The 27,216-nt window shown below is 35.2% G+C and overlaps 1 protein-coding gene across 24 annotated transcripts in view; it reads left to right on the top strand.

Moving 5' to 3' along the window:
* RIMS1 (regulating synaptic membrane exocytosis 1) overlaps positions 1–27,216 on the top strand; it is a 510,482-nt gene that overhangs the window by 52,438 nt on the left and 430,828 nt on the right. The window lies entirely within an intron of this gene.

Raw genomic sequence — 27,216 nt, 5'->3', positions numbered from 1 at the left:
ATAACCATTCATATTTATGGCTTTCAGAGTGGCAGGTCAAGCTACAGCTGGACATGCATGAGCTGTGGCTAGAGTGGCCACAGAGCACTGTGCCAGAATTCAGGGAGCAGAAACCTGAGGTGGCTCTGCGGAGTGAACATGGTGGGCACGCTAAGCCCAACCACTAAAACTTTTCTGCCTTCCTACAGCTCTGGACCTGTGATGGGAGGGGCAACCTTGAATGTCTCTGAAAATCTTTCAGGGTCTTTCTTCTATTGTTTTTATGAAGACATAGTACCTGTCTTCCTTTTCTCTATACTTACCTTTATATCAAACAGTCCTTTGATCACACCCTTGGTTTGCTCTACTAAAAACATCTTTTCACTCTTTACATGGTCAGGCTGTGAATTTTCCAAATCTTTTCATTCTACTTCCTTTTAAGCTGTAAATTCTGTCTGTAAGCCATTTCTTTCCTCTCACATCTCACTGTATGCAGTTAAAAGAAGTCACTCAGCAGCCTAAATGGTAAATATTTTGCTGTTTAGGTATTTCTTCAACCAGATATCCTAATTTATCTCTCTTAAATTATGCAATCCATAAATTCCTAGGATTTGGACACAATTATGCCAAGTTCTTTGTACTTATATTACAAAGATGGCCTTTACTCCAGTTTCCAGTATCTTATTCATTAGTACCATCTGAGATGTCATAGGAATGTCCTTTACTTTCCACATTTCTATCAACATTCTAATTACATAAGCAATCTTTAAGAAGTTCTAGACTTTTCGTACAGCTCTCCTCTTCTGACCTCTAATTGGAATCAGTCTTTTTGCTTTACTTCTGACAATACAGCCTTTTTATATCCTACTTCTCCAGTTTCTTCCAATCTATATACATTACCCAGTTCCAAAGCTGCTTCTACATTTTGAGGTATTTGTTATAGCAACAAGCCCACTTCTGGTACCAATTTTCTCTCTTACTCTGCTTTCTGCAGCTATAGCAGAATACCACAGACTAGATAATTTATTTAAAAAATAGAGATATATTTGCCTCACAATTCTGGAGGCTCAGAATTTCAAGATGGAGGGGTTGCATCTGGTCAAGGGCCTTCTTGCTGTATCATAAGACGGTGGAAGGCATCAAATGGTGAGAGTGCAAAAGACAGAGAGGGATAAAGGGGACCAAACTCCATTACAATGGATCTGATTTATTCATGAGGGCAGAGCTTTCATGACCTAATAACCACTTAAAGATTCTACCTCTTAATACTGTTACAATGGCAATTAAGTTACAATATGAGTTTTGGAGGAAACATTCAAACAGTGGTTAATAATACTAATTCTAATTTGGCCTCCTGAGATAAATAACTCAATTTAAAATAACCACATAGTGGCAAATGGAGCTACTAGGCCTGGAATTAAATACCCGCTCTACTACTAAGTATCTGTGTGAACTTAGGCACATTAATAAAGTTCTCTGATTTTTAATTTTTTTATCTGAATGATGAATCACCATATTGACCTCACTGTGTTGCTATGAACATTAGAGTCCATTGTCATGAAGGATGGTGTCCCTTAATAATTACTCAAGTAATAATGATCATTCTTACCAGGAATTACAGCAGTGTTTGGGGCTATAGGATGGCATTATAACTGAGATTCTGGAATTATTTCTTTGAATCACATCCATATTTGTGTTCTTGCTCCTTTCACAAGCATTTCTATAGTAGCACATATCCAAAGATGAAACAAAATGTTACTGTACTATCAGCTGGCAGAATTTTCAATACTTCACTGAAAATTCTGGTAAACACAGAGCTGACCCATGGCATCTAACAAAAATCTAAACTCCCTGCAAAAATTTAAACCTTAGGATATGACTATATCAATATGGTTACATGGATGGAAGAGTGAAGAAGAATGCTGAACTACCCAATGTCATAGAATGAGTCAGAGAGTGCTTCTAAAAGCACAGTAAACTTGCCCACAAGTAAAGTGTTGTCTGTCAAAGAAAAATGTACTGTGCAGAGTTAAATGGGCAAGGAAAACTTTATTCGAGACTATTGCAATAAGGTTTAAAGCTGTTGCAATGGGGAGAGAGACTGAACTGAATTCTGCTCAATCAAAATGCAGAAGGATTTTCAAGTGCTAGGGTGAGCTCATGGAAAAGTGATGAAAGATTTGGGGAAGCAGGTTGGCCAATGGTATTAGGCCATCTGTGTCTGCTAATTGGCACTTAATGGCAGTTAGGTTTCCCCATACCCACAGAGAAGGGAGATAGGGCACTATGTTCTGTGAATATTATATTTCAAAGGGATGGCTCCCAGGTCCTTGAAAAAGATATTTTAGGTTTGTGAAACTGGCAAGAGGCTCAGAAGATTTATGTCTCAAAAGGGCTGAGAAATAGTTTATAATTGCAAGTTTTTTTAAGTAAATGCTTGAGAAATGGGAAGTCAGGGTCCCATAGTCAGCAAGAAACTTGCTGAAAATTTAGTCAAGTTGAGGAGAACTTAAGTTTTAAGGCTGTCTTGTTCAGGTCTATGATTTTGACAAATCCAGTTCCTCTTTACTTATATGATGATGTATCAATGTAGTTTTTTTTTTTTTCCCACCATGGCATATTTAGTTCAGTACTTTACTCACCAAATAAACCTATGTAATTGTCCATTTATTCTTTTTATGAATGAATGTCTTTCTAATTTAAAAATAATTTTTATTGTATAAAAGTATTATACCAGAGAGTAAATAAAATTTACCCACTACTCAAAGATAATTACTGTTTGCATTCTGTTGAATTTGTCTACCCCATCTTTTGCTAGTTATACACATTTGTTTTTCAAAAGTGGCAATCATAATTGTAATATCCATTATCACCTGCTTCTTTACATAGAAGTGTGTTGTAAATATTGTTCTGTTATTATTTTACATTCCATGTTTTATTTCCATTTCTTGTTCCTTATTTTTGATGAGCAATTTTATTTTTTTTTTTTTGCTATGGTCTATTATGCCGGGTGTTCTTCCCCTTCTTATGCCATCTTCTGAGTTCCCTCATCCTTTCTTCTGTTTCTTGCTGCACAGAAGTCAGCCCTTTCCCCCACAATGTCTCCAGCCCTTGGATCCAGTCTTTTGCTCCATATTGTTATGTCTGCTTTGAATCTACTTGTTGCACTCCTACTTACTGCTTCTCTGCCAGATTCTTCTGAGTAAAACTTGGGTTGAACTGTCTGCTTGGTTTTCATGGGACATTATCTTTCAGAACTTACACATTACAGCTTTTGACCAAGTGCTACACCAATCCAAGGCAAGCCTAGGCTTCCTGTTATAGAATAGGGAGTCCAGGTCCATACAGGAAATTAACAATGACTTCCCATCACTACTCTTCCAATTTGATGTCGGTTCTACAACACTCTTTTCGGCCAGTCGACACCTTGCCTTTGAAAGAACAAATCATTGGTAGATGTGTGGTGTAGGCACTGAGTAGTCATTATCTTCTTTCCCTTTCCTTCTGAGTTTTCTGGTACTATGCTTTAGAATGTTGAGGAGGGACAGTATGCACCACCATGGTGCCAGAGTGGAGACTGAGAGTACTTTCTTTTATTATGCAGATCTTCGTGAAATCCTTGTCATGGCCTTAATCATAGCACATGGCGATCATTGACTCTGTGTGTAAGGCCAATACAGGTAACTCCATAACTGCTAAAACTGAATCAGGCAACTAATTCTATGTTCATTTCTGTGTTATTAATGTAAGAATTAAAAATTAACTGCTTAAATCCTGCCTTGACTAGACTTCATAGAGAGGAGTCATTTAGGTTGTAAATGACACCTAAAATTGATCACTCTAAATTTAGTTAAATATTTTTAGTGGAGGTCATTTTCCTTGGTTTATATATATATTACATATACTCAGGCAATTGGAATTTTTTATTTGGATGTCAGAATATTCAAACATGATAGTAAAATACTTTGTTATTTTTCTGCATCATATTTTATGTATGTGATATATTATGTTTATATTTTTATGCTACATTTAATTGTAACATTTGTTAAGCAACACAGATACAGGTAGCTTTTTTAGATTCCTGGAGGGTTTTTTGCTTGTTTTTTTAAAAATGTGTAATCTATTACCATATTATCAGAAAAGTTACCTGGCATTTTTTAAAGAGATATCCAAAGTGACCAAAAAAATAGCTTTGAATCAAGAATGAAAAAAGAAGACCACATATAAAAATTAGATGCTTGTAAATTATAATTTTTTTCTGAATCTCTGAATATTTATGTTTATCCATGGACAATTTACCTAAACATACATGCACCAGTTTTGAGCACTACCTTTTAAGTGAAAAATGTGTACAAATATTAAATGTAAATTTATATAAATATTAAAACTAACCATAGGAATTTAAATACTTGTGCTTTAAAAAAGGAAAATGAGTACTAAAAGGGAAAGACGTGTTAAGATGTAAGTCAAAATATATAACTAGTATTTTAAAAAGTCAAGATACTATCTAGTTTATTTGTATATGTTCTCACATATCATAATTACTCCTAAAATAGTACTGGCATGTCTTTATGAAGAGAAAGAAAAAAAGTTTTTACCTGCAACTGAGTTGTAAATAATTAATTTTCATTTGTAGCTTGAGCTATTTTTAGGTGACATTGTACCCTCAAATATTGACTATAAATTTCTAATTTGGTTATCCTATTTTCTCACTATGCTTAGCTATTTGAAACCCATGATGTTGGTGAGCAATCACAACAAGATTCCTTTGGGAACAATTTGTTGATTTCTGTTAATTTTAAGGTTGTCTAGGAGGGACGACTTTATATATTTCCCACTGGATTTCCCCAAACACTTTTTTACCCAAAGACTCAGCATTCTGAGAGAGGTCAGAGTTTGCGATTTCTGTGAAAAAATGTTTCACATGGATGAGGAACAACCCACTCTTTGAAAGGACAAATTTTCCTCTTTAATTTGTTGAATTTTACTTGTGCTCAAATTTAGCACTGCTTTAATAATCAGTAATTCTAGTCATGCAGTAATTCTGTACACATCAAAGATCTGGCTGTTAGTGTGAATGCAGCATAATGCAAGCTGGTTGGTTACTTAAGGGCAGTTAAACTTTCTTCAGCATGTACCATATAATATAGGCAATAAGCATTTGTTTTCCTTTCAAAAGCAGCAGTTAATTATTATAAATGTCAAATTTGTAACTGTCATAGTTATTTTGCTCCCAAATCATTTCAGCATATCAGCTTTCCAATGGCACATTTAAGCACTAAAGTTATGATAGATTCTTTGAGTGGAAGCCCTCACATATAAAATTGCCAATCCAGAGTCTTACGGCTTCAGTCTATTAAGTGATAGGAAGTTACAAACTGATAAACTTATTTTAGTATTAGTCAACAGATAAAAATTGTTTACTTAGAAATTTTAACACAGAATGTAGGTAATAAAATTCCTTTAAAACAGTTTTAATTAAGCATTTTTACTTAATTTTCTTGGAACGCATCATGCCTACATAAAATATAATGCCTAAAATAGATGATGCCTGTCAAACTCTTTAAACATTACATCTATTACATGGTAAAAATCTTGTGATTAATATAAAATCTGAGAGGCATTAGGTATTATTTAAATCTTTGCAATGTGTCTTACTACAAAAATTAACTAATGAGATGCTTAGTATTTAAAATTAGGCTATATATGTGTATGTGATTCTGTATTGCTTAAGACTTGTATTGAATGCTGTGTGCATATTTTTGAAGACAAAAGATTGCTAGAAAATAGATGTATAAGCATAGAACCATGTAGAGAAGAAGAGGCACCCCTTCTTCTTGTGGTCATAGCCTCCTACCTGGGGCACAGTGTCGGGAGTAGAGGACAAGCCAGTACTTGTCAGGGCATAATGTGCAATCATTCTGGGAAGCTTTGCTTAACTCTGATGTGAGAGAGGGACTGAAGACTATGTTAAGGAAGATGAAGTAATAATAGAAAATGTGGAGTTGGTGTCAAGTGGTTGTTAGAGGGAAGAGAAAGGGAAGTTGCTATCCTGGTGTAAGGCAGAAGAGTAGTGAGACCATTAAGAAGTGAGAGAAAGTGATGGGAAATAGGCTGGAGAATTTTTATGAAAAAGAGACTAAAGGTTTAGTAACAGTATCAATAAAAACCATTCATAACATAGGTGTTTGGACTTTATCTCATTCGATCTACATAGAAATCATATGAGATGTCGGCCTAAGAACACTCAGCTAAAATATTACAATGTATGAACTGCCATTCAGATCATACATTGATCTTTATCTAGATTATAGATAAAGCTCTTTTTTGACAATGTGCCACTGACTTTCAGTGAATTCTCTAGAAATTGAGTTGTTACCTTAAAGGTAGTAACAAGGGTCTAGGTAGTAACAGAGTTGGTAAAGGGAAGGATCCTGGAGATTTGGACCCATGCAGAAAAGTATAACATTTATGTTTTCCTGATCTATGTGCAAACTTTCAAGACCTCTGTCTACATTATCTCCTGTGCCAGTAGGGTTCTACAAGGAAACAGATGGCATGGAAAAAGTGGTAATTTGGACAGAGTTTAATAAAAAGACCAACTACAAAAATGTGGGCAGCATTTAGGACAAGCAGCAAAGGATGTGGAAGTAATTCAGAGCCAGTAACAGCAGAAGACTATGCCTCACCAGTCCTGAAAGTATAAGGAGAAAGAATACTGAAAATCAGACAGTTAGTTATGGGGAAAGAAAGAGATATTGAGGGTTGCAGCTCTCAGTAAAGGGACACAGCACCGGAAAGACATACACATGTACATGATCTGACAGGGAGCTGTGGAGATAAATACCTCATCCAGCTCACTCTACACCTTCTAGTTCTCCTGCTTGTCTCTTTCATTGGCAAAACCAATCTAGAGCCAGAGGGAAGGGAATTCTATTGATACAGTTCAAATAATAAGTCTCCCAGGCTTCAGAGCAGTGAATACATGAACACAATAAAGATCATGTATGACAAGCCCATAGCTAACATCACACTCACCAGTGAAAACTTGAAAGCTTTTTTCCTAAGATCAGAAACAAGAGAAGGACACCCACTCACAACACTTCTACTCAACATAGTATTGGATGCCCTAGCCAGAGCAATTAGGCAAAAGAAATAAATAAAAGGTATCAAAATAGGAAAGGAAGAAGTTAAATTGTCTTTGTTTGCAGACAATGTAATTTTTTTTTTTTTTTCTGAGATGGCGGTTGGCTCTTGTCACCCAGGTTGAAGTGTGGTGGCGCAATCTTGGCTCACTACAACCTCTGCCTCCCAGGTTCAAGTGACTCTCTCTTATCTCAGCCTCCCAATTAACTGGGATTACAGGCACCTGCCACCACGCCCAGCTAATTTTTGTATTTTTAGTAAAGATGGAGTTTCAGAAAACCTTAAATATTCCTCAAAAAAACTGTTCAAACTCATAAATGAATTTAGTAAAGTTATATGACACAAAGGGAATATCCAAAAGAGAAATCAAGAAAATAATCCAATTTACACTTGCTACAAAAATTAAAATAAAATACTAAGGAATGAATTTAACCAAGAAGGTGAAAGATATTTGCACTTAAAACTTGAAAACATTAATCTAAGAAATTGAAGAAGACACAAGTAAATGGAAAGATACCTGTGTTTATGGATTAGAAGAATTAATATTTTTTAAAGTTCATACTACCCAAAATTATTTACAGATTCAATGCAATCCATTCCAATGACGTTTTTCAAAGAAATAGAAAAATACAATTCTAAAATCCATATGAAACCACAGAAGACCCCGACTAGCCAAAGCAATCTTGAGCAAAAAGAACAAAGCCAGGGCCATCACACTATCTAATTTGAAAATTTACCACAAAACTGTAGTAATCAAAACAGCATACTTCTGGCATAAAAATACACATGTAGACCAATGGAACAGAATAAAGAGCATGAAATAAATTCATGCATTTATGATCAATTTGTCTTTGACAAAGATGCCAAGAACACACAATGGGGAAAGGACAGTTTCTTCAATAAATGGTGCTGGGAAACCTAGATCCCCACATGAAGAAGAAATAAATTAGACCCTCATTTCACACGATGTACAAAAAATCAACTCAAAATGAATTAAAGACTTAAATGTAAGACTCTGAAACTCTATTACAAGAAAACTTAGAGGAAAAGCTTTGTGACATTGATCTGGGAAAATAATTTTGGAGTATGATCCCAAAAGTATAGGCAATGAAAGCAAAAAAAAAAAAAAAAAAAAAAAAGACAAGTGGGATTACAGCAAACTAATCAAACTAAAAAGCTTCTGAATAGCCAAGAGAACAATCAGCAGAGTGAAGAGACAACCTAGGGTTTGAGAGAAATATTTGCAAACTGTACATCTGATAAAAGGTTAGTATCCAAAATATAAAAGGAACTCAACTCAATAGCAAGAATACAAATAACCTGATTAATAACGGACAAAAGATTTAAATAAACTTTTCTCAAAAGAAGACATACACCTGGCCATCAGGTATGTGAAAAAATGTTCAACATCACTAATCTTCAGGGAAATGCAAATTAAAACCACAACTAGATATCACTTTACACTGTTAAAATGGCTAATATAAAAAATGAATGGTAGCAAGTGTTTACAAGGATATAGAGAAAAGAGAACCCTTTTTAAATGTTGATAGGAATGTAAATTAATACAGTCATTGTGAACAACAGTATGAAGATTTTTCAAAAGATTAAAAATAGACCTGTAACATGATCCAGCAATGCCACCATTGGATATATATCCAAAAATATGGAATCAGTTTGGTGAAATATATCTGTACTCCCATGTTCACTGAAGCATTATTCACAATAGCCAAGATATGTAATCAACTTGTGTCAATTAGCAGATCAATGGATAAAGGAAATGTGAGATATATATAAAATGGAATACTGTTCAACCTTTAAAAAGAAAATCCTGTCACTTTTGACAACATAGATCAACCTGGAGAACATTATGTTAATTGAAATAAACCAGGCACAAAAAGACAAATACCACATGACTTAACTTACATGTGGAGTATAAAGTCAAACTCAGAAACAAAGAATAAAATGGTGGTTATCAGAGGATGGGGATGGTGAGAGGATTGGGGAGATGTTGGTCAAATGACATAAAATTTCATTTAGATAGGAGCAATTAGTTTAAGAGATTTATATTACATCATGGTGACTACAGTTAATAACAATACATTCTATAATTGAATATTGCTAAAAGAGTAGATTTTAAATGTTCTTGCCACAAGAAAACAATAAGTGTTTAAGGAAAGGCATATGATTTAGTCATTCTATAGTGTAGCTGTATATCAAATATGTTTTAAACCATAAACATGTACAGTTTATACTTGTCAATTAAAAAATAAAATTAACAAAATACAAACATATTTATTCATACATATCATATATGAATGTATTATGTATATCATAGATATGTTTGTACAGGCATTCTAAATTTCTTAGTAGACAGGCATTATATTTTGTAACTAGTTTTAGCTGAACAAGTACCTAGCACACTAACCTCTCATTAAATACTTATTAAATAATTATAAGTGAATATATTCAAGGTAGATAAATTAACATATTCTAGATACTATAGTAAGTAATGGAATTAATTTCCTAAGATATCAATTGAAATCAATATTATTAGAAAATAGTCACAATTTGTATATTTTATATACCGTAGAGTGAAAATATTCATTTAGTTCATTTCTCCAGCATACATGCAGTAGGACTCAAACATATTACTAAATGCTGAGGATATCAAGTGAGCTAATCATTAGTTATTTTTGTAATAGTAATCATCAGATATTTTTGGTTTTCCTTCTTCTGTGTGCTTGTTATTACGCTTCTCTACTCCCTTAAATTAGGCATGGTCATGCAACTTACTTTGACCAACAAAATATGAAAATAAGCAACACTGAATTTTTCTTAGTAGAAGCACTTAGGAGGCAGTGGTCAATTTGCCACCTTTCTCTGCCTTTTGCCCTGGCAATTTATGATGATGCTAATTGTAAAGCCTTCTTGAAGGTGAGCAATGTAGAACAGAGCCCTTGCCTACCTGACATGGCACATGCTACATGGCTTTCTGATGATACATAATTTCTTCTTTGTAAATTAGAGACAATAAGACCAACCACATAAAGATGTGAAGATTTAATGCTCTTAACAAAGTGATTGGCACATAATGAGTGTGCAAAACATGATTTTTATAATTTTTATTAGTAATATTACATAGGCTGTAATAATTTCATTGACAGAGATGATAATAGGTTGGGCAGTGGGGTTGGGCACAGCTAACCTAGAGAAGGCAGGAAAGAACTACAGGCTGAAGTGACCCGCAAACTCCCCTGGGCTGTCAGAACAGGGATGCCCTGGGGATGTGTAAAGATTCTGTAATGCTGACCTTTCCAATTCATATCCCATTATGTTTTCAGTCTTTAAACATTAAGGAGAATCTAAGTTTACTCATCAAACCTATAAATAGAGTGAGGGCATAAGCTAATTCAGGCCTGCAAAGCAGAGGCAGGGGACAATTAGCAGGGCTCTAAGTATAACCATCATGTGTAAAGGTTGCCTTGTCCCTGGTATTAAAATACATTTCTAACTCTGCTGAATACATTTTTGTAGTATGAGAATTTGTCTATCTAAGTGCTTATGCGTGTATTTTTATGCCTTTCAATGCAATATCCTAATGCAGATTCAGGATATATTGGAATAGGAATAAAAGAATGAACATGACTTGCAACTCATCTCAGTACCTTATATTAGGATGTATGCTTTTTTGGGGACACCACCTCCTAAATTCCTGGTTCTGGGCATAGCAAGTTAACAAGAAAGTTCCTCTAAATTATCTGATTATCCTTTTTTCTTCTTTCTCCAAAGAAGGGGAGAAGAAAAGAGTGACAGAAAACAACTGTATGTTCTATTTGCCATGCATAATTAAATATATTTTTTGTAGGCAACCACCAATTGTTTTCTACACACTGAAGTAGGCTATGGAATCAGACTGCCTCAGATAATGTTTCAAATTTGTCACTTGTTTTGTGGGCAAATTCACCCCTTTAAACTTCAGTTTTCTCATCTGAAAATGAAAAATAATAAGTATACCCTCCTCACAGAGATATAGGAAAAATGAAATGAACTAGCCATGCTCATAATCTCCATAAATGTTAAACTTACTTAACTCAAATGGCTATGAGTTGTCAAGTCATCATGTGGTATTACATATAGTGTTTAATTATAAGATTTCCATTTAACAATTAAGGACAGAGTAACTGGAATTCTCTTACACTGCTGGCAAAAATCTAAAATGATATAGCCACTTTGGAGAACAGTTTGACAGTTTCTTATAGAGTAACATACACTTGCCATATGACTGAGCAGTTCCACTCCTAGGTATTTACTAGGGAGAAATGAACATATATGCCTTCACAAAGATCTGGCTTCATTATTCATAACAGGTTTATTCATAATAGACAAAAATTAGACACAATAAATGGCCATCACCTGGTAAATAAATAAATAGTCATGGTACATCCATGAAGTGCAGCATTACTCAGAAATAAAAAGGAGCCAACTACTGATATAGGCAACATCACAAATAAAGCTCAAAAAATTATGTTAAGTGAAAGAAGTCAGACTAAAAAACTACGTATTAGATTATTTCATTTACTCAACATTCTAGAAAGGGCAACATTATAGAGATAAAACCAGACATCTAATGAAGAAAGGGGACAGGGGTTGACTACAGGATAGTAGAGAAGTTTTTTGGGTGATACAAGTGTTCTTAGTTTTACTATGGTGGTGGCTATAGGACCATGTATATTTGCTGAAGCACCTTTAACTGTACACTTAACATGGGTGAATTTTATTGTATGTAGATTGTACCTTAATCTGAAAAAAAAAAAGCAGTTATAATGGAAATCTCTAGGTAATAAGAACACCAGAAATTAGTCAAGAATTGCAACCCAGAAAATAATTCTAGAAGGAGAAAATCAGAAGCTGGATATTCAGTGTTTAGCCTCCCTGTTAACAGTAGTAGACACTGGACGTTTGAGCCTGTCATTAGGATTTGGTGATAGCAAACTAAGTCAAGATGTGAATTAAAAGAACAATCTTTTTTCAGACCAATATCTATGAGGAACATAGATGCAAAAATCTTCAATAAAATGCTGGCAAACCGATTGCAACAGAACATCAAAAAGCTTATCCACCATGATCAAGTAGGCTTCATCCTGGGGATGCAAGGTGGGTTTGACATACGCAAGTCTGTAAACGTAAATAACCATGTAAACAGAACCAAAGACAAAAACCACATGATTATCTCAGTAGATGCAGAGAAGGCCTTTGACAAAATTCAACAGCCCTTTATGCTAAAAACCCTCAATAAACTAGATATTGATGGAACATATCTCAAAATAATAAAAGCTATTTATGACAAACCCATAGCCAATATCACACTGAACGGGCAAAAACTGGAAGCATTCCCTTTGGAATCTGGCACTAGACAAGGATGCCCTCTCTCACCACTCCTACTCAATATAGTATTGGAAGTTCTAGCCAGAGCAATCAGGCAAGAAAAAGAAATAAAGGGTATTCAATTAGGAAAGGAGAAAGTCAAATTGTCTCTATTTGCAGACAACATGATTGTGTATTTAGAAGACCCCATCATCTCAGCCCAAAATATCCTGAAACTGATAAGCAACTTCAGCAAAGTCTCAGAATACAAAATCAATGTGCAAAAATCACAAGCATTCCTATACACCAGTAACAGACTTAAAGAGAGCCAAATCAAGAGTGAACTGCCATTCACAATTGCTACAAAGAGAATAAAATACCTAGGAATACAACTAACAAGGAACATAAAGGACTTCTTCAAGGAGAACTACAAACCACTGGTCAACAAAATAAGAGAGGACAAAAACAGATCCAGAAACATGCCATGTTCGTGGTTAGGAAGGATCAATATCGTGAAAATGGCCATACTGCCCAAAGTAATATACAGATTCAATGCTATCCCCATCAAGCTACCAATGACCTTCTTCACAGAACTGGAAAAAACCACCTTAAACTTTATATGGAACCAAAAGAGAGCCTTCATAGCCAAGTCAATTCTAAGCAAAAAGAACAAAGTTGGAGGCATCACACTACCAGACTTCAAACTATACTTCAAGGCAGCAGTAATCAAAACAGTGTTGGTACTGGTACCAAAACAGAAATACAGACCAATGGAACAGAACAGAGGCCTCGGAGGCAACACCACACGTCTACAACTATCTGATCTTTGACAAACCTGACAAAAACAAGCAATGGGGAAAGGATTCCCTGTTTAATAAATGGTGTTGGGAAAACTGGCTAGCCACGTGCAGAAAGCTGAAACTGGACCGCTTCCTGACACCTTACACTAAAATTAACTCCAGATGAATTAAAGACTTAAACATAAGACCTAACAACATAAAAACCCTAGAAGAAAATCTAGGCAAAAGCATTCAGGACATAGGCATAGGCAAGGACTTCATGACTAAAACACCAAAAGCATTGGCAACAAAAGCCAAAATAGACAAACGAGATCTAATTAAACTTAACAGCTTCACACAGCAAAAGAAACAGTCATTAGAGTGACTCGGCAACCAACAGAATGGGAAAAAATTTTTGCAATCTACCCATCTGACAAAAGGCTAATATCCAGAATCTACAAAGAACTGAAACAGATTTACAAGAAAAAAACGAACAAGCCCATTCAAATTGGGTGAAGGATATGAACAGACACTTTACAAAAGAAGACATACATGAGGCCAACAAACATATGAAAAAATGCTCATCATCACTGGTCATTAGAGAAATGCAAATCAAAACCACATTGAGATACTATCTCACACCAGTTAGAATGGCGATCATTAAAAAATCTGGAGACAACAGATGCTGGAGAGGATGTGGAGAAATAGGAACACTTTTACACTGTTGGTGGGAGTGTAAATTAGTTCAACCATTGTGGAAGACAGTGTGGCGATTCCTCAAGGACCTAGAAATAGAATTTCCATTTGACTCAGCAATCCCATTACTGGGGATATATCCAAAGGATTATAAATCATTCTAATATAAGGACACATGCACACGAATGTTCATTGTGGCACTGTTTACAATAGCAAAGACTTGGAACCAATCCAAATGCCCATCAATGATAGACTGGACAGGGAAAATGTGGCACATATACACCATGGAATACTATGCAGCCATAAAAAACGATGAGTTCGTGTCCTTTGTAGGGACATGGATGAACCTGGAAACCGTCATTCTCAGCAAACTGACACAAGAACAGAAAATCAAACACTGCATGTTCTCACTCATAGGTGGGTGTTGGACAATGAGAACACATGGACACAGGGAGGGGAGCATCACACACTGGGGTCTGTTGAGGAGAAATAGGGGAGGGACAGCGGGGTGTGGGGAGTTGGGGAGAGATAGCATGGGGAGAAATGCCAGATATAGGTGATGGGGAGGAAGGCAGCAAATCACACTGCCACGTGTGTACCTATGCAACAATCTTACATGTTCTTCACATGTACCCCAAAATCTAAAATACAATAAAAAAAAGAACAACCTTTTAGGAAACCTTCAGTTGCAAGATTATTAGAATAATTTTGTAAGTTCCTTCTCTAATTTCTATATGTATGTCTGAGAACTAAGATTTGTCCAAACATTTCAATATCTATTTTAAAATAGCTTGTTTCCCTCCAGAAACATTTTTTTCCTACTGAGACAGCTTCTACCTTACAATTAGTTTTTAAGTATTATAGTCTGATGCATTTTTGTCCAAAGTGATGAAATAACATGACTTTCTGTTTAAATAAAAAAAAGGAAAACTCAAAGGAAGAATGCCTGAAGCATGCCTTTTGTGCATGCTTGTCTTTCTTATTTGCATATTTTATTGGGCTGCCTTGACAAAGAAAGCCAACATGCTAAGATACTATAACATTTTAAATGAGAAGGCATATACTGTTAAGTAGCTATAAATCTTGGCATTTAAATTCTTCCTTAAAATAAGCATACAAAAGTCAAATTCACTATGGTCAATCCACAGTGGTAAGATTAGAAGACATAGATAAATCATTAGAAGATTAGATAAATCAAAATAAGCATCTATGAAGGTTAAGATGCTGTTTTTATACTTTCTTCCCTTTTCTCATCTGTGAGGGAGTATTTGGATTATGTTTCCTTTGGTGGATAGATAACATGGTGAATTAAGCCTTGTTTTCTCTAATTTTTTTTCTACCTAAGGCTTATATCAACTTCAACTTGATTAGCTCTTAATTGCAGGAGGTTTTGTTTTGTTTTGTTTTTTCTTGTTTTCAGAATCACCTGATGCTGACATTGCCATCACTGTATTACGAATGATGATGACATTCACTCAACTACATTCCTACATTCAACAGAAAATTTTGGAGTGCCTTTTTATGTTGCCCCGGCTGGTCTTGAACTGTTGGGCTCAAGCCATCCTCCCACCTCTCCCAGAGTGCTGGGATTATAGGTGTGAGCCACCATTCTTGGCCTGTTTACCTAAAATTTTTACTCAGTCATGTGGCAAACCAAGCCTCAAACTCAAGTCTTCTGACTCCTTGTCCTGTTGCTCTACCACACTTACCTTTCTTTATAAGACAATATCCCTGCTCCCTAGTAAGATTAAAATTGGGCAATTGAATGTGGGTGTGAGGTTGTCATGCTTTTTCCACCCAGGTCTCATGGAATGAGATCAGACAAAATATTAAAAGACAGTCCAGATTGGTGGCCCTATGACAGTTCCATCATAGGCATACCTGACCGTGACTTACATTGTGTAATGTAATGTACAGTGTTATGTACTCTTATGTGGAGTTGGTGGGAAGCCTACATGGGATTATTTATGAAACTGTAGGAAAAGCCTTGTGAATCTACAGTTTACCTCCCACTGTCCCCACTCCCCACCATCACTGTATGTCAAATTTCTCTAGTAACTCTGTCATTTGGGTGAGTGTATCAAAGTGACCCACTAATTATAATCATTATCTATATTGAAAAAAAGTTCCAGTATGTTTATTTATTTGTTCAACAAATACATATTAAGCACCCATTATGTGCCAGACAATTTTCTATAAACTAGAGATACAGTAATGAATTTAAAAAATCCTGTCTATCATAGAGATTCTAATCATTCTCAATGATATTACTACAAATTCACTTCTCCTGAAATCAGGAAATTTGTGAGGTCTTTGGGGAATCTATATTGAATGAGGTAAGTAGTTGATGGAGGAAGGTGGTGTCTTACCCTCAGAGAATAGGCGTAAAGCGGGTTTCTACTGGGAAATACTGGGAAAACTGAAATTTGGATATCATGAAAATAAGCAGGGAAGTTTGGACCTGTTGCAATGGGAGGAAACGTACGTTTTGAAATCACATAGCTGGCTATCCCCACAGGGCTAAGTAGTGATTCTGGAGTAGAGAGGAGAAATATGAATCTGTGGGCACAGCATTTATTTCTTGGGTGGTCTGTGGGACAGCTGGAGGGTCCTCAGCTGGGCTTACTCATGTTTCCTCAGGTTGGCTGGGTGGAAGTGCCCTGTGCTAGACTTGGCAAGGCTTGGCCTTCAAGCTGCAGACTGGGTTCAGATTTGTTCCATGTGTTTTCGGTTTGTCTCACAGTAATGGCAGTTCAAGAAGGCAAGTGCAGAAACATACCTTTTTTTTGTTTTTTTCATTTTATTTTTTGAGACAGAGTCTCACTTTGTCATCCAGGCTGGACTGCAGTGGTGTGATCTTAGTTCACTTCAACCTCCACCTCCTGGGTTCAAGAGATTCTCCTGACTCAGCCTCCCAAGGAGCTGGAATTAACAGGTGCATGTCAACACACCCAGCTAATGTTTTGTATTTTTAATAGGGACTGGATCTCCCTATGTTAACCAGGCTGGTCTTGAACTCCTGACCTCAAGCCATCCACCCATGTCAGCCTCCCAAAGTTCTGGGATTACAGGTGTGAGCCTCCACACTGGCCAAGGAGCATATCTTAAGCCCTTTCTTGTATTAAACATTTGCTAACATCCCATTGTCCAAGGCAAGTCATGTGGCAAGCCCCAGTTCACAGGGTGAAAAATAAATACACCCCTGCTACTGTGAGTTTAAAGAAAATGGCATAGCTAAACTTGGTAACAAAGAAGTGGAACAGTGGGGTGGAGGTGAAAATGAGTGAATATTTTTGAACAATACCTTAAGCGGGGCCGGAGAGGGGAGCATTAAGGATAGAGAAGTAGATCCATTGATGTAAATTGTTTGTGAAAGCATGTTAACATTCTGACTTATTTCTCATTGTTTTCCCATTATTTCATATCCTCCCATTACCACTGTACTTTTCCCTTTCAGAATTAGTTTCTTTCCTAAATATAAAAACATACTTACTTCTTAGAATAATAGTACATTGAAATAGCTTAATTTAGTGACTTCCAGCTGACTCTCCAGGATTCTCAAACCACTTAGGGCTGAATTTTCAATGAGAAAGAAAGCCAAAGCAAATGTGCCTGCTCTTCTGTTAAGACCACTGAGTTGCAGCAGCTCTAAGGACGCAAGAATTACAGCTCTGAGACTATTTTCATGCTTCTCCCCAACCAAACTGAATTAAAGGATGCTGCTTTTTACCTTTAGAGTCTTAAACTATCTATGCCTATAGAAGAGTGAAAAAGGGTTAGAATATAGTGATGGACAACTTCCACTTAATTTTTAAGTAGGAGTAGATGAGACTTTCATAATTTTTTTGTATTTTTAGTTATGTTTCTAATTAAAATAATTTTTTAAAGCCTTTGGTATGAGATGTTGCTGTTAGAAACTGCAGCTAATGCCCAGGATTTGTTAGAAAATAAATGGTTTTTCCCTTACCAGAAGATATCTAAGACATATTTTTAGTTCTACATAGAATGTAGTCTTTCAAAATATCAATTTTAGGATTTTCCCAGCAATAAATGTTAGTATAATCTTAAGTAATATTTTCTGGGAAATACTGAATGCAAGTTTACCTTTCAAATAATCTACATAACAAGTAATGCTTTTTAACATATAGTACCATGGTTTGGACTTTTCCTGAACTCTGATATAAATCTCCTTTAAGAGTTTCATGTATATGTAACAATTCATCTTGATGCAAAATTTTCCTACATAAACCCTTTTTTTTTTTTTTTTTTTGAGACAGAGTCTCACTCTGTTGCCAGGAGCCATGCTGGAGTGCAGTGGCGCGATCTTGGCTCACTGCAACCTCTGCCTCCCGGGTTCAAGCAGTTCTCCTGCCTCACCCTCCCAAGTAGCTGGGACTACAGGTGCACACCACCACACCCAGCTAATTTTTGTATTTTTAGTAGAGACGGGATTTCACCATGTTGGCCAGGATGGTCTTGATATCTTGACCTCGTGATCCATCCGCCTCAGTCTCCCAAAGTGCTGGGATTACAGGCATGAGCCACCTCGCCCGGCCATAAACCCGTTTCTTAGCTTTAACTATATTTACATTTATCCTTCTGAGTCCAACATGGCATAAAGAAGTAAATTGTTTTCTTTGAAAAGTGTATTGATTGTTTGACTTCCATTATTGTTTGTTGGAGTGATTGCTTTCCAAAGTACACGAAATTATATTCAACTGGCATGAAGGATGACATATTGTTAAACTAGTAGAATTTTGACTTTTTTCTTTGAGTCTGTTAGTAATTTTCTTCTTTTATTTTTTACTTTTTTATTGAGATATAACTTATATGAAATAAAATGTACAGATCTGAAGTGCTTAGTCTGATGAGTGTTCACAGTTGCATGAATACCACAACTCAAAACAAGCTAAAAACATCACAATGGTCTTGAACTCCTGACCTCAGATGATCCGCCCACCTTGGCCTCCCAAAGTTTTGGGATTACAGGAGTGATCCAGCATTCCTGGCCTGTGAACATTCTTGTACAAATCATTTTGTAGACCTAATGTTTTTATTTCTCTTGGGTAAATACTAAGGAATCAATTCCTAAGTCATAGGATAGGTTGCTTTGTTATTGATGTATAGTAATTCTTTATGTATTCTGGATTCAAGTTCTATCTATGTACATATATGTAATATATATGTATATGTACGTATGTACCTAATTATATATAATGTATATTTAAGATATATAATACAAATACTTCCTTTGAGTCTAGGAGTGCATATTTTTATTTTAATAGTGTCTATTCAGGAAAATTGTTAAGATTTTGATAAAGGTTAGTATTTAAATTTTTATTGTTAGTGAAGGATCCATAATTCTTAACTACTTAGTGTCAAAACTAAAATACTACTTCTAAAGTAAGGAGGTCATTTTGAGTTACATAGTAACAAAACTATGGGTGATTTGAACTGATAAAGACAATGTCACATGTATTGTTTCTTGTTAATGTTATAATTGGTTAATTTACTACTTAATGTTATATAAAAGGAAAAAGTAGAAAAGTTTTTCAATAAGGTAATTATGTAGTTTTAGAGACAGTGTCTCACAAAATTTATCTATAGGTAAAAGAAGATATAGTTATTTGCCTAAAAAATATATGAAATTTATGTATGAAGAGTAGTAATGTTTAATTTGTAATATTTCCACTCTACTGTTAGCATGACATACTGCAAGGATTAAATTTTCTCACATATCTAATTTAGGAAATACAAAAGTACTTTACGATTTTAAGATTGTTGTATTGTTAGGTTTTAATCTTTCTCTTTCTTTCTCTCTTTCTTTCCACAATTCTATTTTCTTCTCTTTGATGGGATTTCACATAAGACATTACTATAATACAAATTGAAACTTACAACCAATAAAAAATTGATATTATAAACATGCCTACTACGTAAACAGAGTTATTATAGTAAACTTTTAAGTTTTGCTCTGAGCTTCCTTTGATCCCTGACCAAAACAAATCATGATAAACATTTGTAATATAAGAGGAATATTGTTTTTCTTGGTGTTAGATTTTGAAAAAAATTAATGTGGAATTTATTAGAATGGAATCAAACTGATGTAATCATCAGTAACTTCACCACTATTTTACAGTAAAGGCAGAACGTGACTTCATACAGCTATTTCTTCTATCGACCTCTCATAAAAGCTGAGCACCTAACATTAAAATGCAGTTCAGGGAAAGCTCTTTTATAACAGACTCTGATAATGTGGTCCAAGTTGTGGAGTCTTCTTGTGGTTTAGCTTCCTCTAAGGAAAGGACTCATTTTATCTACTTGAGTGAATGAATGGCTCATTCTTCAACAGCAGTTTCCAAACATCTGCCTGCACACATTAGCATCACCCAGGGGAGCTAATAATATGAAAATTTCTGAGCCCAAACCCCAGCTCTGTAGGTCTGAGCTGGGACCCAAGGACGTCTTCCCTTTAAAAACCTCTTTAGATGATTCTGATGTATAGCCAGCTGTGGAAGCCATTCGTAGGTAATTTGCCCTGAATTTCCTTTCTGTCAGTTGGCCTTTTTATATGACGTGGTTATTAGAGAGAGTTGTAAAATCTGCATTTGTGTTGGACCTAGAGTGAAAATATTGCACAACAAAAGGAGTCAACTTTTAAGAAAGTTATTAACCAAAAATTTCTCTAGAGTAGTTAGGTTTCTGGAATATATGCCTACTGAGAGATAGTTGACAGACTGTTGAAAACAGAAGTGAAGAAAGAATAAAGGGGACACAGGACCACTGAATTTAAATATATGCAGAGATGATCTTTTAGAAAAGCAGCAAACTTACTATATACAGTTTTTCAAGAACAAAGTTATAGGAGTGATTTGTGAAAGTTACATAAAGGCAGATTTCAGTAAACATTTTAAAAATAATATTCCAATAGTAAGGAGTTTTTAACAACAGAGTTAACTATCTCAAGGCTGATGAATTCTCTGTAGTTTTAGGTTTGCCTATAGTAGAAGCATGAATGCTAATAAACAAGTTAATGGCTTTGACTAAAGTGGTGACACATTTCAGTCTTAGAGTTTGAAACCTTCTGATGTTCTTCTATATACATGAATCTATAAATAAGTACATGCAAAGTAAATGCCAGGGTTAACCAGAACTCTGGAAGTGACATTGAACAGCAAGGTGAATATTATACAGGATAATATAACTAAAATTATTTAAAACCCTCAAGAACACTAAATGACATGACAGTGTATATACATACTAAAAGTATAATAAGCTAGAATTTTATTCTATAAAATAAATATATTTTATATTTAACATTTTAGGAAAAAAGAGTCAGCCTTTATTATATTATTAATTCTAGATTTGTATGCTTGATCTTGCTGTTTTTATCTGTATTTGAATATAATTAAATTTTAATTAAAAATTAATTTAAGCAACTTCAAGGAAATAAAATGGTTTAGTAATAAAGTAAGAGTTCAGCTTGTGAATCTAATGCTGTGGCAACTTATATAGGACAGGGCTGTGTAAAGCCTTTATCAAGATATTATTTAACCTGCTTACAACGTAGAGTTGTGAGGATCAAATGAGTTAATGCATATAAAGAGCTTAAACAAGTCCCTATCATATCATAAATGCTCAATAAATGTTGTTATTATTGCTACTATTATTGATGAATAGAGTAACTTGTTTTCATGATCATTACATTTGTCATGGTATGTGGCACAGAGAAGATTTCCTGTATTTGTTAATTGATTACACCCAATCACTATGTAATGATTTGATGTCATAATCATCAGGGCTTCCCAGTGAAGCCATGGAACACACCACCATTTCATGTATTTCCAATGCAGACATTTCTTGAACTTTTTCCCAGTAGTTGGGCTGTTGCTATTAAACAAATTCTCGTATCCCTGTATAAGAACATGTGTTTCCTGAAGAAGTCGGTGGTGGCTAAATGAGAGTACTTCACCTGAAATTATTTCTGGAGTTCATTACTTTTGAGTTTTGAAAGGACTAAAAATTAAAGGAATGGGAGAAGGGGTCAGGTAATTTGAAGTAAGAAAAGTGGGATATGGAATAAAGATCAAAGTGAAAGAATGATATTCTAAAAATGTGAAGTAGATTTGCCAGACTTAGGAAATGAGCTATATTAGAAATTATGAATTTTGAGCAGATACAGATTTAATACCTGACAGGTAATGAGAGGTGAAGTCTGGAAATGATAATTCAGGAATAATTAGCTCAGGTAAAGTCACAAAATTGACAGCCCTATCAGGTCAAGGGAGAGAGCAAATGTCTTAGAGCATGTTCACCTTTGTCAGTGAGGAGTAAGAAATCCTATTTGCTAGATTATCTTTCCAAATGCCATGCCATTCATCCATATTTTCCTAAATGTTTCTTCATATTTCTATCAGTTTTGATGAAGGGGATGAAAAAGTTATTTACAAGATTTATTTGCTTTTCTCACTCTACATGCAAAAGATAGACTAAGAAGCAATCATATTCTAGTATTAAAGTTGCCATGTTAAGTATCAAATTGATTTAGTTTCCTTTTGTTGGTCATATTTTAAGAAAAAGAGGCCTGTGACCTCTGGACAAAATAAAGAAATATTCATTCAAAATAGAAAATGAAAAGTGTGTATTTCTCATATGGCACTTTAATATTTTTATAAAAGTAACAGCCCATGTAATAATGCATTTTCATATCTGATTAGCTCCAGTTTTTCTCTAACTTTCTGGGCAGGTGAATCAGTTGAAAAAATAGTTACAATTAATTGAAAGTAATGTCTGAAATTGTTCATTAATGCTTTTCCACGTTTCATTTTCCCATTTTATTTTATCTATTTAAAATCCACTTAAATCCCACCAAGGAACCATTGTGGGACCTCTCAGTAGATATTTATTTAGCTATTGAGCTCCCAGTTGAGGGAGGAAAATGAATACTTTGCAGGGAAATGACATACTTAGATACATAGAAGTACCCTAAAATCATTATTCAAAGAGCTGTGGTTTTGTGATAAAAATAGAAAACAGAAAACTCTTAGTTGTAAAATAGCTCTGGAAATTATCCTTACAAATAGCATCAATTTCCCCCTCTGCTACCAAATTTCATTTTTTTTAATCCTGAACATTTAGAGTGTGGACAACTATTATCTGACAACTATCTCTTACTCTTGTACAACGTTGCAATATGGCAAGGGGATGTGAGTTAAAGACTAATGCTTACAACTCAAAATATTCTAGTGTAATTTTGTGGCTCCTGCTACAACTGACAATGAAATTATTTATTTGCTAAATACAAAATACTTCACAGATATCAGTTAATTTTGAAATGATGAACTGTGCTTCTAAGAGGAAACTCTGGTATTTCACAAATAAATTTTGTAGTTTGGGTGACATTATCCTTTTTTTAACTTACAAAGCACTAGTCATAATATATGACATGTGACTATATGACATGACCTAAAGTGTGTGGGATTCGGAGCATAGTTTCAGGCCCACTGTAGGCACCAGAAATCTAAGCTGGTATTATTAACTGTTGTTTTCCTGTTTTGTTGTTGTTTGCTTTTCATATCTAAATAGGTTTACATTTCTTGACATTCATCTTGTTTTGCTGAATTGCTTTCTTAAGTTAATCAGACCATTTTTAGTTATTTGCCTCTCTTTGAGAGAGTTAATATACCTGTTTGAGTTGATGTTATTGCCTGCTAAACAGTCCCTCACCTCTCTCTCAATCAAGTCAGTGATTGCTTCTTATGATGGAGAGACCACAGGCAGCCTAGCTTGGGAAAAAGCCAGCAGGTGAGACTAGTGGTTTTCAATTGGTTTATAAAGCACATAAGTTAGCTGTGAGGGGTGTTGGAATTCTTTACTAGCAGAAATGGAAATACTAAAAGCTATAAACAATTTTGTCTTTAAAATAACCTATGTTAGTTCCAAGATTATTCCTGTAACACTGTCATTTTCACTTTTTGATCAATATGTTTTCTTTAGTGGAAAATAAAATGACTGGGACTTTTGTTTATGCAACTGGAGCCTATGATGATGTTTCAAACGGAAGCACCTTCTGTCATTATGGGTCAGGGAGCAAAAGAGACTGAATCTGTGGATTGAGACCATGTTTTTTACCTTGCTGGAAATATTAGACATCCTTGTGGTTTTTCTCATGTTCTCTCTAATTACTGTAGTTTGTCATTCCCAAATTAGTTTAAAACAAGAACAACAATAACAAAAACACTTTGCTCTAAATCTGAAAGAATAAACCTTCTAAGCAGGCTTCAGATGTGTTTACCTAAATATTCAAGTAGACATGGGTTAGTGAGAAAGAAAGATAGTTAGCTAGAGTTAGAAGCCTGGCAAAGTCTGCCACCCAGGCCTGCCCAAGGGTGCTTCCTGTAGAGAAACTGGGTGCTCAAGAAGAAGTGAAAAAAAATTTTTTTTGTACCCAACAAGCCAAAGAGGAAATTGCCAATTTCTTCTTGCTTTTAGGACATGGTGACCCTACTAACTAGTGAAAACATAACTATTAGTGAATGATAGGTGGGAACAGAGAGCTCTCTCACATACCTCCCCTCTTCCCCACCTCTGGCACAGGTATGGATGGGAAAGAAGTATTGAGCCAAAGTTTCTGCCTCTAGGAACTTAGTTAGAAATATGAAAAGAAGTAGAGCAATAATTTTCATTCTCTAAACCTTTTGAAAATGAATCTCATACAGCATTGTCCTGCATGGATCTTGCTGGGAGAAAATGGAGATGGCCATTATGGTCAAATGAAAGGTGACATTTTGAGAAATAATGCCCTATGTGTTTAATTCATGTAATCCCTGTTTACCTCCTCAACAACTTTGTTTCCTCAAGCTCTTTTCCTCTTCTCTCCCTCTTCCCTTTCCTTGCCCCACCTCTTGCTTCCACTTCCCCTTCTCTCCTCTCTTTCTGTATCTTTAACTTCTCCCTTTTCCATGGGTAATTCCTCATCTAGCATTGTACCCATAAGTAAAAAAGACCATCTTCCCTTCATTACACCCTCTTTTCTCAGTTCAGCTTTCATCTATGTTTGCAGAAATTCTCTTCATTCTCTCTTTATTTTCACATCATGTTATTTCTCTTCAGCCCACTGCAGTTCCACTTGCGCTTCATCTCCTTTTCCTTCTGCATAATTCAAAGCAAGATTTTAGACCTCATCTTATTTGATACTTCCCTCTGATACACTGACCATTGCTTCCTCTTCTGGCAGTTCCTTACTTCTTAGTGGATGGACTTTGTTTTGCTTTATTTTTGTATGGAATGAAGAAGTTTTCCCTTGCAGGTTTAGTGGTAGGAAATTTCTGGTATTCTAAGATTTTCTAAAGTTGTGTTGAATTTGCAGGCAGCACATGGTTTTTGGAGAATGAATGCAGGTTAGTAAGTAGATAAAAAAGCAAATGAGAGAATGAATATGTAGGGAATGATAGCAGATATAAATCCATAAGTAAGTAAAGTAAGTATAACATTTTAAAAATTGCTGAATGGAGAAGTAAACTGATTGCGTTAACAGAAAATAGTAGCTTGAGTAAAAAGAAGTTAATTGAACATGTTGCCAAAATCTTGGAAACAATATGAGAAACTTAAAGAATCAAGTTTGTTCGTATTCTGGAAATATAAAGGATGATAATGGAGTAGATTGCAATGATTAAGAAGACCAGAGACTTGACTTCTTACCTATTATTTTGTTTTCTTATTAGTCTTTGAAAAATTCGTTTTTCCAAAATTTAAAATCTCTCATTAATCTCTGTAGTGAATCTTTATCTTGTTATCACCTTTATTTTAGAATCCTAGCCTTTTCATATTGTTTTGTGAATAATTTCCTGGCCTCTTCAGGGGAAGGTCAACATTCCTCATTGCTCACTGTGAAAAATGGCCAGCTGATTTCCCTTGTCTTATAATTAGGAATCTACTTCACCTATCTTCCATACCTTTTGAAAGTAAAAATTACTCTGATGAAGTTCCTAAAGCTTCCCTAAATGCACACTGGTGGTGTAACAGGACCTGATGGTTTGTGATTAGTACATCTGGCCTTTCAAAATATCAATGCTCACTTTTCCCTTCTGGTGTAGAATTTTCACCCTTCCATCTTCACCCTATGGGTAACAGTCATCATGTTCATTTATTCACTGATAAATTGACATGAATATACGAACTTCCATATAAAATGAGTTTTAAAATAATATTCTTCACCTTTTCCTCTTTTAGAATTTGTGAATGGAAATGAGATCACTTCCAAAGATCTTCTTTTTTTTTTTTTTTTTTGAGATGGAGTTTCACTCTTGTTACCCAGGCTGGAGTCCAATGGCGTGATCTCGGCTCACCGCAACCTCTGCCTCCTGGGTTCAGGCAATTCTCCTGTCTCAGCCTCCTGAGTAGCTGGGATTATAGGCACGCCCCACTATGCCCAGCTAATTTTTTGTATTTTTAGTAGAGACGGGGTTTCACCATGTTGACCAGGATGGTCTCGATCTCTTGACCTCATGATCCACCCACCTCAGCCTCCCAAAGTGCTGGGATTACAGGCGTGAGCCACCATGCCTGGCCCAAAGACCTCCTTTGAAATATATATTTGAAGATATTTTTATCAATTGCATTTTATTTGTCTTGCAAATGAATCAGTTGTCTTTTCACCTTTCTTTATTCTTTCACTTATAGAAACCCTTTCTCTATGTACCAGGATCATATGTCTTGCGTTTCACACTTTGTAGTGTTCCAGTATTGTCATTGGTCTTAAGGTCACTCTACACTTCTAGTTTAGCCAGCTTAATATTCTGATGTCACCATTGTTCTTCTGTTATGTAATATTTGGTGAAGATGGTCTGGTAATACTAGAATAATATTTAAAGAACACTGAATTATGTAGGATTACTTGAATACTTTCAGCAATATACCTATATCAGGAAATCAATGGTATTGAAACATGTCTGAGGATGCTGGACCCTGTAACTTCACAGCTGATGTTTATCAGTTTCCATTCCTCTTTTAAATATTAAAGACAGCTGCCTGGAATGGTGGAAAGGACATTAAGTTTAATACCAAACCAATCTTGATTAAAATCCTGATTTCTTAAGGTATCAACATTTGCCATTTATCATTGTAAAAATAATTTAACCTCTTAGATCAATAGTTTCTTCACTGGCCAAGTAGGACAATGATATTCTCTGGTAGGGTGGTATGAAGAATACATGACATATGCTGTGAATATTTTGGTACATAATAGGTATTA

Source organism: Aotus nancymaae, unplaced genomic scaffold (assembly GCF_030222135.1).
Source record: "Aotus nancymaae isolate 86718 unplaced genomic scaffold, 86718_ANA_hifiasm-v0.15.2.pri h1tg000040l, whole genome shotgun sequence".
NCBI classification, from domain to species: Eukaryota; Metazoa; Chordata; class Mammalia; order Primates; family Aotidae; genus Aotus; species Aotus nancymaae.
The sequence above is the reverse complement of the archived record's forward strand: the minus strand, read 5'-3'. Positions and strand labels throughout refer to the sequence as shown.